At 50.1% G+C, this 9042-nt stretch overlaps 1 pseudogene; it reads left to right on the top strand.

Annotated features, from left to right (window-relative positions):
• The first annotated feature begins 5396 nt into the window (after nucleotides 1-5396).
• On the top strand, nucleotides 5397-6927 carry LOC119279964 (annotated as a pseudogene).
• The last annotated feature ends 2115 nt before the right edge of the window (nucleotides 6928-9042 follow it).

Here is a 9042-nt window from a genome sequence, read left to right as displayed (position 1 = left end):
AGCCCAAACACCAGCCCGCTCTGCCTCGTCGAACAAATAGAAACACAACAGCTCAGGGATACACGCATGGCCTGCAGTACGATTTGGAGAACAGAGCAGGCCAGACCAGATCAATCTATGTATCGTGGGGGTGCGCCCCAATGTGCAACGACGGCCACCATGCCGGATATAACAAATACACACCTTTCCGGGCCGAATACTGCAGATCGGTTCCATCCGAGTTGCGTCCCGACGTAGCCCGACATAAAGGCGCCGCACACCCCCTATACTTCACTGATGAAGTAATGGAACATGAATTCCTAGAAGGGTTTAAACCCGTAAACATTGAATCATATGATGGGAAAACATATCCCGCGGTATAGATCGAGGACTTCCTACTCCATATACATATGGCCCACGGTGATGAACTCCCGCTAAAACTCAAGGGACGAGCTCGGCACTGGTTGAACAGTCTGCCCGAAAACTCCATTGGCAGTTGGGAGAACCTGGAAGATGCATTCCTTGACAACTTCCAAGGCACTTATGACTGACCTCCGGATGCCGATGACTTAAGTCATATAATCCAATAGCCCAGAGAGTCAGCTAGGAAATTCTGGACTCGGTTCTTAACTAAAAAGAACCAGACCGTCGACTGTCCGAATGCTAAAGCCCTAGCGGCCTTTAAGCATAACATCCGTGACAAGTGGCTTTCCCGACACCTTGGCGGAGAAAAGCCGAAGTCCATGGCAGCCCTTACGATGCTCATGACCCGCTTTTGTGCGGGCGAGGATAGCTGGCTAGCTCATAGCAACAGCACCTCAAGTAAACCTGGCACTTCTGAAGCCAGAGATAGCAACAGCAAGCCCCGACGCAACAGACAGAAGCGTCAAAATAATGGCGACAACGCCGGAGACACGATCGTCAATGCCGGATTCAGTGGCTCCACATCTAGTCAGCGGAAAAAGGCATTTAAGAGAAACAATCTGGGCCCGTCCAGTCTAGACCGCATACTCGATCATCCATGTCAAATCCACGGCACCCCCGATAAACCATCCAATCATACCAATAGAGAATGTTGGGTCTTCAAACAAGCCAGCAAGTTAAATGCCGAAAACAAGTAAAAAGGATCGCAAAGCGATGACGAAGAGGAACCCCGGCCACCGAACACAGGAGGGCAGAAGAAGTTTCCTCCCCAAGTTAAAACGGTGAACATGATATATGTCACCCACATCCCCAAAAGTGAGCGGAAGCGCGCACTAAGGGACATCTACGTGATGAAGCCAGTTGCCCCAAAGTTCAACCCATGGTCCTCCTGTCTGATCACCTTCGATCGCAGGGACGATCCGACCAGTATCCGTCATGGCGGTTCAGCCGCACTGGTCCTTGACCCCATTATTGATGGATTCTACCTCACACGAGTCCTCATGGACGGTGGCAACAGCCTGAACATGCTCTATCAGGATACAGTGCGCAAAATGGGTATAGATCCCTGAAGGATCAAGCCCAACAAAACCACCTTTAAAGGTGTCATACCAGGTGTAGAGACCTGTTGTACAGGCTCAATCACACTGGAAGTGGTCTTCGGATCCCCAGATAATTTCCAAAGCAAAGAGTTAATCTTCGACATCGTCCCCTTCCGCACTGGTTATCATGCACTGCTCGGACGAACCGCATTCGCTCGATTCAATGCAGTGCCGCACTATTCCTACCTCAAGCTGAAGATGCCCGGACCTCGCGGTGTTATAACAGTCAATCAAAATACGGAGCGCTCCCTCCGTACTGAGGAGCACACCGCAGCCCTTGCAACAGAAGTACAGAGCAGCCTTCTTAGGCAGAACCTCAATTCGGCAATAAAGCCCCCGGAGACTGTTAAGCAAGTCTGAACTACTCTGCAACAGGACCGTCCGGCTCGTCCATAGCTCACCTAGCAATTCGGCCTCCGTCCTACTCCCAATCAAGTGGTCAAATTCGTGTCGTGCGTACATAATTACGCACTTAAATACCATGGGCATAGACGGAGGCACAGTTAGACTGCGGTCCACAACGTGGCTCTACCGCCCTGGATCCGCATACCTTCACCTTTTCTTTTCCTTTTAGGTTTTTCTCTTCTTGAGGCTTTTCTAATAACCTGATCATCGGACCCATCGCGGAAGGATACACCAAGAAAGGCAAGGGGTTTTGACGTACAAGGGAATCCCCAGGTGGTCTCTGCTAACGATCGTTGTTCCTATTTTACATACCCGCACGCAGCCCGCTCTTGGTCATGGCATGTCAAATAGCCTTATTTGCTTATCGCACTACTTGTACACATACGCCTTGACGTATTAATTAAATTACAATGGAAAATAATTTGCAGCGTCAGCTTATTACTTAATTTTTTTCCTTGCCTTTGTATTTATTGCACTCGTACATTCTGGTACGCCTTAATTCGCCAGGGGCTTCAGTGTACCCCATAACACGGCAAGAAAGTCCGAACACTTTTATAGTACAGTTCGGCACCCCGAACTTATAGCATTATATGCATCGGCTCTGAATCATGTCTTGGGTCAATAGTTGGGTTGCCCAGCTCCTATGCTTGGTTCCTTACGTTCTGCTATATCGGCTAGGGTAGTAAAGGGAGAACTACTGTGATTGTGTCCCAGTTCTTCCGGACGAGCACCTCAATAGAGAAAGCCGAAAACTAACTGTCATGATGCGGCGAGAGCTGGTCGCTGTTCGATAGGTTTCAAATCCTTAGAGATTTTTTCTGCATTATGCGAGGAATCGGTTTTTGTCCGATTAGGCGTGTATAGCGCCCCAAGTTCGGCCTTCCGAATACTAGGGGCTGCGCCAAAATTTAAAATTATCAAACTCCTATGGCTAAGTGAGGGTGATAAAGCCGTATATTCCAATTGCCTTGTTCGTTGTGCTAAACACCTCCTTAAAGGACCAAAACTTGGATAAAGAGTGTTTAGATTTATCTCGAACACCCCCGTACTAGCTACGTGGGGGCAGATGCCGATGACTGGCCAACTCTCAGATTTCATAAATGGCTGCACAATAGGTAAAAATTTAAATAAACAAGCATTATATTGCATAACGAACTTGTTTCATATTACAGGACAGGATAAAATAAATGCATTCATTCAAAGATTACATCCTTTGCACATTGCTCTGCCACAAGGTGGGACCCCTCCAGGACACTCCAAATTCGGGTAAGTAAAAAGAATGTATCCTTCACATGCTTGATTTGCATAATAAAAGCCTTACCCGCCACAATCTTCTTGGCCGCCTGGACCTCCTGCAGGGCCCTCTGGGCTTCGGCTTGGGCGTCTTGTGCGGTTTGGAGGGCCTTGGCACATTTGGACTCTTGAGTCTTAGAATCTTGCTCCAAGGACTTGTACTTCTTGACAGCGTCTTGGAGCTCTTGCTGGACCTCGCTGACCCGGGCCTCCTGCTTCTTGTGAGCGACGCGTTCCTTGGCCGCTTTGTCCTCGGCCTCGGTTAACGCCTTCTTGAGGGCCACCACCTCGGTCGTGGCCCCTAACAAAGTTCATGACGCTTTAATTAACATGAACCATTCATCCTTCATAAATATACACGCAGGTTACTACATACCTTTACCTTCTTCAAGATGCTTCTTCACGAGTCTGAGCTCTCCCTCGGCCCGCTTCAGGTTCTGCTTCAGTCCGAAGACCTTCGCAGTATGAGCAGCAACAGCTAGCAGCAACGCCTGCTTATTCATATAGACATCTTATGTTAGACTCCTGCGAATATTATTTGATCCTCTGTTTGTCTTTTCTTTCTGAACACCAAACAGAGCATCAGGGGGTACTGTCTACACTGTGATATTCTTTCACAATTATATTACTTACCTCAAAGCCTGTTAGAAGGCTAGTGCAGGCTTCGGTCAGTCCGCTCTTGGCGGACTGGATCTTCTCGATCACCATACTCATAAGAGTACGGTGTTCTTCAACAATGGAAGCGCCTCGAAGCGCTTCTAGCAATCTATCCGGTACCTATGGATGGACAGAGGTCACCGGTGGAGGCAGATCACCCCCCCTCGTTCGGAAGAGGCTGCCTGCCTGAACCCAGAGCCACTTGGGTCTCCGGAGTTGTTCCCTCTTGCTCGATCCTTTATAAAAAAAGTAACAAGGCTGAGTTTCAAATAAGATGTTATTATCATTGGCTAAATGAGACATGGATGCAAGGCTTTTGTCGGCTTGAGGAACATGAAGTACATATTTTAACACTAGATCAGGTTTAAGTGTAGGAGAATTAATAAAAGCTTGACCAATGTGCTGGATATCCATACCTCCACCGCTTGCGGTGTGAATTTGATCATTGCCATGGTACTGCTCACGGAGGGCGAGCTGCTCTAGTTCACTTGTGACATGGTCTGTTGCACCAGAGTCAACGTACCAAACTCCTTCTCCTCCTCATTCACGCATGGCGGCAGCAACATGAAGAGAATCAGGCACAAAATTCTCATCATACATGTGCCAACAGTCCATGACTTCATGGCCCGCCTTCTTGCAGAGTTGGCACCAAGGACGAGCACGGGAGGAAGTGGGACGGCGGCTATGTTGGAGTTGAAGCCTCCACCCCCTGCCATGTTGTTGTAGCCGCTGCTGCCGCCGGTGGTGTTGTAGCCACTGTTGTTGTTGTTGGTGTAGTCGTTTTTGCCGTGCCCGTGCCCACGACCACTGCCATGAGACACAGAGTTGGCGGAGGACTAACGAACATTGGTGCCGTGAAGAAGGCTGAGGCGAGCGTCGAAGCTCAACAGCTGGTTGTACAGCTCCTGAACGGTGATCGGTTCCACCCGAGCAGCAAGGGCCAAGACCACAGGATTGTAATCCATGTCCAGACTGACGAGAATCTTCGACGCAATCTCGGGATCCGAGAGCGCGGCAGCGGTGCAAGCTACTTAATCGGTAAGTCTTTTAATTTTTCCAAGATATTCTGCCATGGTCATGTTACCTTTCTGAAGATTCGTGAGCTCGATGCGGGTGTTGATTGCTTGAGCTTGCCTTTGGGTAGCAAACATGGCATGGATGGCATGCCACACTTCGGCCAGCGTCGGGAGCGTTGCGATCTAGACCAGGATCTCGCGGGATAGGGATCCCATCAAGAATCCTTGGAGTTGCTGCTGCTGTGCATACCAGAGGGATCGGGCGAAGTTGACTACCTGTTCTTCCTTGCCGTCCTTGGTGATGGTGAGCGTGGCCGGCAGTACCGGGCTCTTCGCGTCGAGGTGGTGCTCCATCTGTGCACCCTTGATCTGGGGTAGTATGATGGCCTTCCAGAGCAGGAAGTTGCCCCTCGTAAGCTTCTCTTGAGGTGGCGATCCAAGGAGGGAGGTGTTGGTGGAAGTGGAGGAGGAGGAAAAAGCGGAGGATGAGGAGGTGTTGAGCGCACCCATGGTGCTGGCCGTCATGGCGGCGGAGGTGGTGGACATGTCGCTCGGTCGCGGGGTAGCTAGATGCGATCTATTCCTGATCTAATGAGGAAGAGGCTCTGATACCATGTGAAATGTATTAGGAAGCGTTGAACCCTTTGCTCGGGCCGCACTTGTATATATAGAAACAATGTCGTGGCTTACAAGACGAGATCAATAGAGATTGTTTGTTACAGAGAATGATCGTTACAAGAGGATAACAAAAGAAGAGATAGAGAAGGGTACAAGGTTGAAACAAGATATCTATCCCTATACAACTCTATCTCTAACTAACTATTCCAACAAGCTGTTCCGGGGTTTGGCAACAACATAATACCAGTCCAACATAGCTGCTTTAGCATTCAGTGCTCAGTAGGTGGTCCGAGAGCTTTGACGATTGAGTCTGTACATATCTTCATCACTATGGGGCACACAGAGACGTAGAGCGCGGCACAACGAAGTGGAATCGCATCACATTGAAGCCACACTCAGCCAACGGGATAAGGATGTACTCACGCGCCTTGCTCATCCTCCTTCTCTGCTCTCTCCTCGCCGGCACGGCCAACACAGAGCCCTCTTGGGAGCTCACTTACAAGGATTGCCATCCTGACGATAAGGCGGTGTTGCTCGCCTTCCCGAAGTCCCGGTCCTCGTCATAGGCGCTCGAGACACCCTGCTGCGACTGGTTCGCCGTCGCCTGCGACCGCTCCACCTGGCGTATCGTGGGCTTCTCCGTCTTCCAGGACCCCGACTTCACGGGCACAATCCCCAGCACCATCGGTCTCACCCACCTGGAGGACCTCTTCCTGCACCATCTCCCGGGGATGTTGGAGCCCATATCGCCGGTGATAGGCAAGCTCTCCAACCTTTCCATGCTTGAAATCTCCTGGACGGCCGTGTCGGGCCCCATGTCATACTCCTTGGGTAAGCACAAGAAGCTCACCCAGCTCAACCTCTCCTTCAACTCGCTCAGTGGCGCCATCCCGGTGTCGCTGGGGGCCATCCCCAGCATCACCCTCAAACGCAACTGCCTCAGCGGCGCCATCCCCCAGATGTTCCTCAGCGAGTCCGCAGGCCGGGACGTCTACCTCGATGTGTCGCACAACAACCTCACCGGGGCCATCCTGGCCGAGTTAGCGGCCGTGAACTTCACGCACCTCGACCTCTCGCGCAATGCCTTGACCGGCGACGCGTCGGGCCTCTTCGGGCGTGGGAAGGAGCTGCAGTACATCGACCTGTTCCGCAACGCCTTTGATTTCGACCTCTTAGGCGTGGTGGTGCTCCAAGAGAAGCTCTTCCACTTGGACCTCAGCCACAATGCCATCCATGGCAGCATCCCGGCGCAGTTCGCGGACGTGGCCAACTTGTTGTCCTTCAATGTCAGCTACAACAAGCTCTTCGGCCCCATGCCGACCGGCGGGAACATGGTAAGATTCGATCTCTACATCTTCCAGCACAACAAGTGCCTCTGTGGTGCTCCCCTCCCTCTGTGCAAGAATGCAGTGCAGAGAGCAGTTTTTTTAGCCTGAGCTCTGTGATACCCTCTATCTCAGTCATTCATAGGTAGTTCTATATTCATAGAGATATGTATGACTCTGACTGAGTTTAGAGATTGCCACAAGGATTAATATTGTTGATACATGAGAGATTCCTGCCTCTCTTGGACTCCGCACTGCATGTGGCTAGGTAGGTCATAGGGCACTGTTGCACCACCCTTTCCATACTGCATGCAATGTCCTCTTCCTTTTCTCTCATGCACACCACCTCTCCCTGCTTCTTTCTCGAGAAAAATTCATTGACGGTCATCATACTCATCGCGTTGGCCACATTAGTCCCTGTAGTTACAAATAGCAGTTTTGCTAGAACTCATCCAGATGAGATATAATTTGGTCTCATTCACCTTTTATAGCCATTGGATGTGATGCTATAAGATGTGTGTCTGCTGACATGGGTTGTATCGATTCTTGTTTTCAAAGTGAATGAGACCAAATTATATCTCCACTACAAAAAAATACACTTCCATGATGATATGTGTTTGTCACAGTAGGTCGTGTTTTTTGTCATGCATGTACATCCATGACGATTTTATGAAAGAATCAAGATAGTCATACCTGTGCTGTCGTAGAAGTGTTCCATGACATTACCAAAATTATCATCACGGAAGTGTCCACTTCCATGACGATAAATCGCGCGTCACAGAAGTGCTTTCGTCAAGGGTGACTGACATGTGGCATCCACTGTAACGGAACACCGTTAAGCTATCTAGTCGGGTTTTGGATCCGATAACCCATTAACAGCCTGGACCAATGGGAAATTTGCACATCTAAAATTCTGATTGGCCGAAGGGAACACCTGTCAGCTCGTCAGTGGGCCAGATGTCGCCCGTCCATTGGAGGAGACATGCCTATGATACGTCGACACGTGGCTGGGCCCAACAGAGGCCCATATAGGTTAAAACGGCTGGCCCAGTCAAAGGCTTGTAGTACTTAATCAGGTACTAGTGGGCCAGCCCAATAACGGCCTACTTAATAAAGTCCCATTTATGGTCCGAAGCCAGATCTAGCCCGTTAATTGTTCGCCCAAAATTTGGGCCCATTTACGGCCCGAAGCCAGATCTGGCCCATTAATTGTTCGCCCAATATTTGGGCCCATTTGTGGCCCGAAGCCAGATCTGGCCCGTTAATTGTTCGCCGAATATTTGGGCCCAACTACGGCCCAGTGACTTTTGGCCTGTTAGAGGCCTGATGTAGACATGGGCCCATTTCAGCCTGGTGTGACTTTCGGCCTGTTAGAGGCCTGATGTAGACATGGGCCCTGTCGGTGTCAAAACCGGCGGATCTCGGGTAGGGGGTCCCGAACTGTGCGTCTAGGCGGATGGTAACAGGAGACAAGGGACACGATGTTTTACCCAGGTTCGGGCCCTCTTGATGGAGGTAAAACCCTACGTCCTGCTCGATTGATATTGATGATGTGGGTATTACAAGAGTAGATCTACCACGAGATCAAGGAGGCTAAACCCTAGAAGCTAGCCTATGGTATGATTGTTGTTCGTCCTATGGACTAAAGCCATCCGGTTTATATAGACACCGGAGAGGGCTAGGGTTACACAGAGTCGGTTACAATGGTAGGAGATCTACATATCCATAGCTTGCCTTCCACGCCAAGGAAAGTCCCATCCGGACACGGGACGAAGTCTTCAATCTTGTATCTTCATAGTCTTGGAGTCCGGCCGATGATGATAGTTCAGCTATCCGGACACCCCCTAGTCCAGGACTCCCTCAGTAGCCCCTGAACCAGGCTTCAATGACGATGAGTCCGGCGCGCATATTGTCTTCGGCCTTGCAAGGCGGGTTCCTTCTCCGAATAATTTATAGAAGATTGTGAACACCAGGATAGTGTCCGGCTCTGCAAAATAAATTCCACATACCACCGTAGAGAGAATAATATTTACAATAGTTCAATCTGCTGACGTATTTTGTGGTGTGACGTCACACCACTACCAAGCCTTTACTCGAATTGTTTTCATTGTACCACCTCAGCGTGTTTAGCGAAGCGGTTTCCTTGGCACGTCTTGTGGAAGCAGAGATTGTGTTCCCCTTATTCCAGGATTCTCATTAATACGGACGTGGGTAACCCAACCCCGC

Source organism: Triticum dicoccoides, chromosome 3B, assembly GCF_002162155.2.
Source record: "Triticum dicoccoides isolate Atlit2015 ecotype Zavitan chromosome 3B, WEW_v2.0, whole genome shotgun sequence".
Lineage (NCBI taxonomy): Eukaryota > Viridiplantae > Streptophyta > Magnoliopsida > Poales > Poaceae > Triticum > Triticum dicoccoides.
This window is presented reverse-complemented; position numbering and strand designations above follow the sequence as displayed.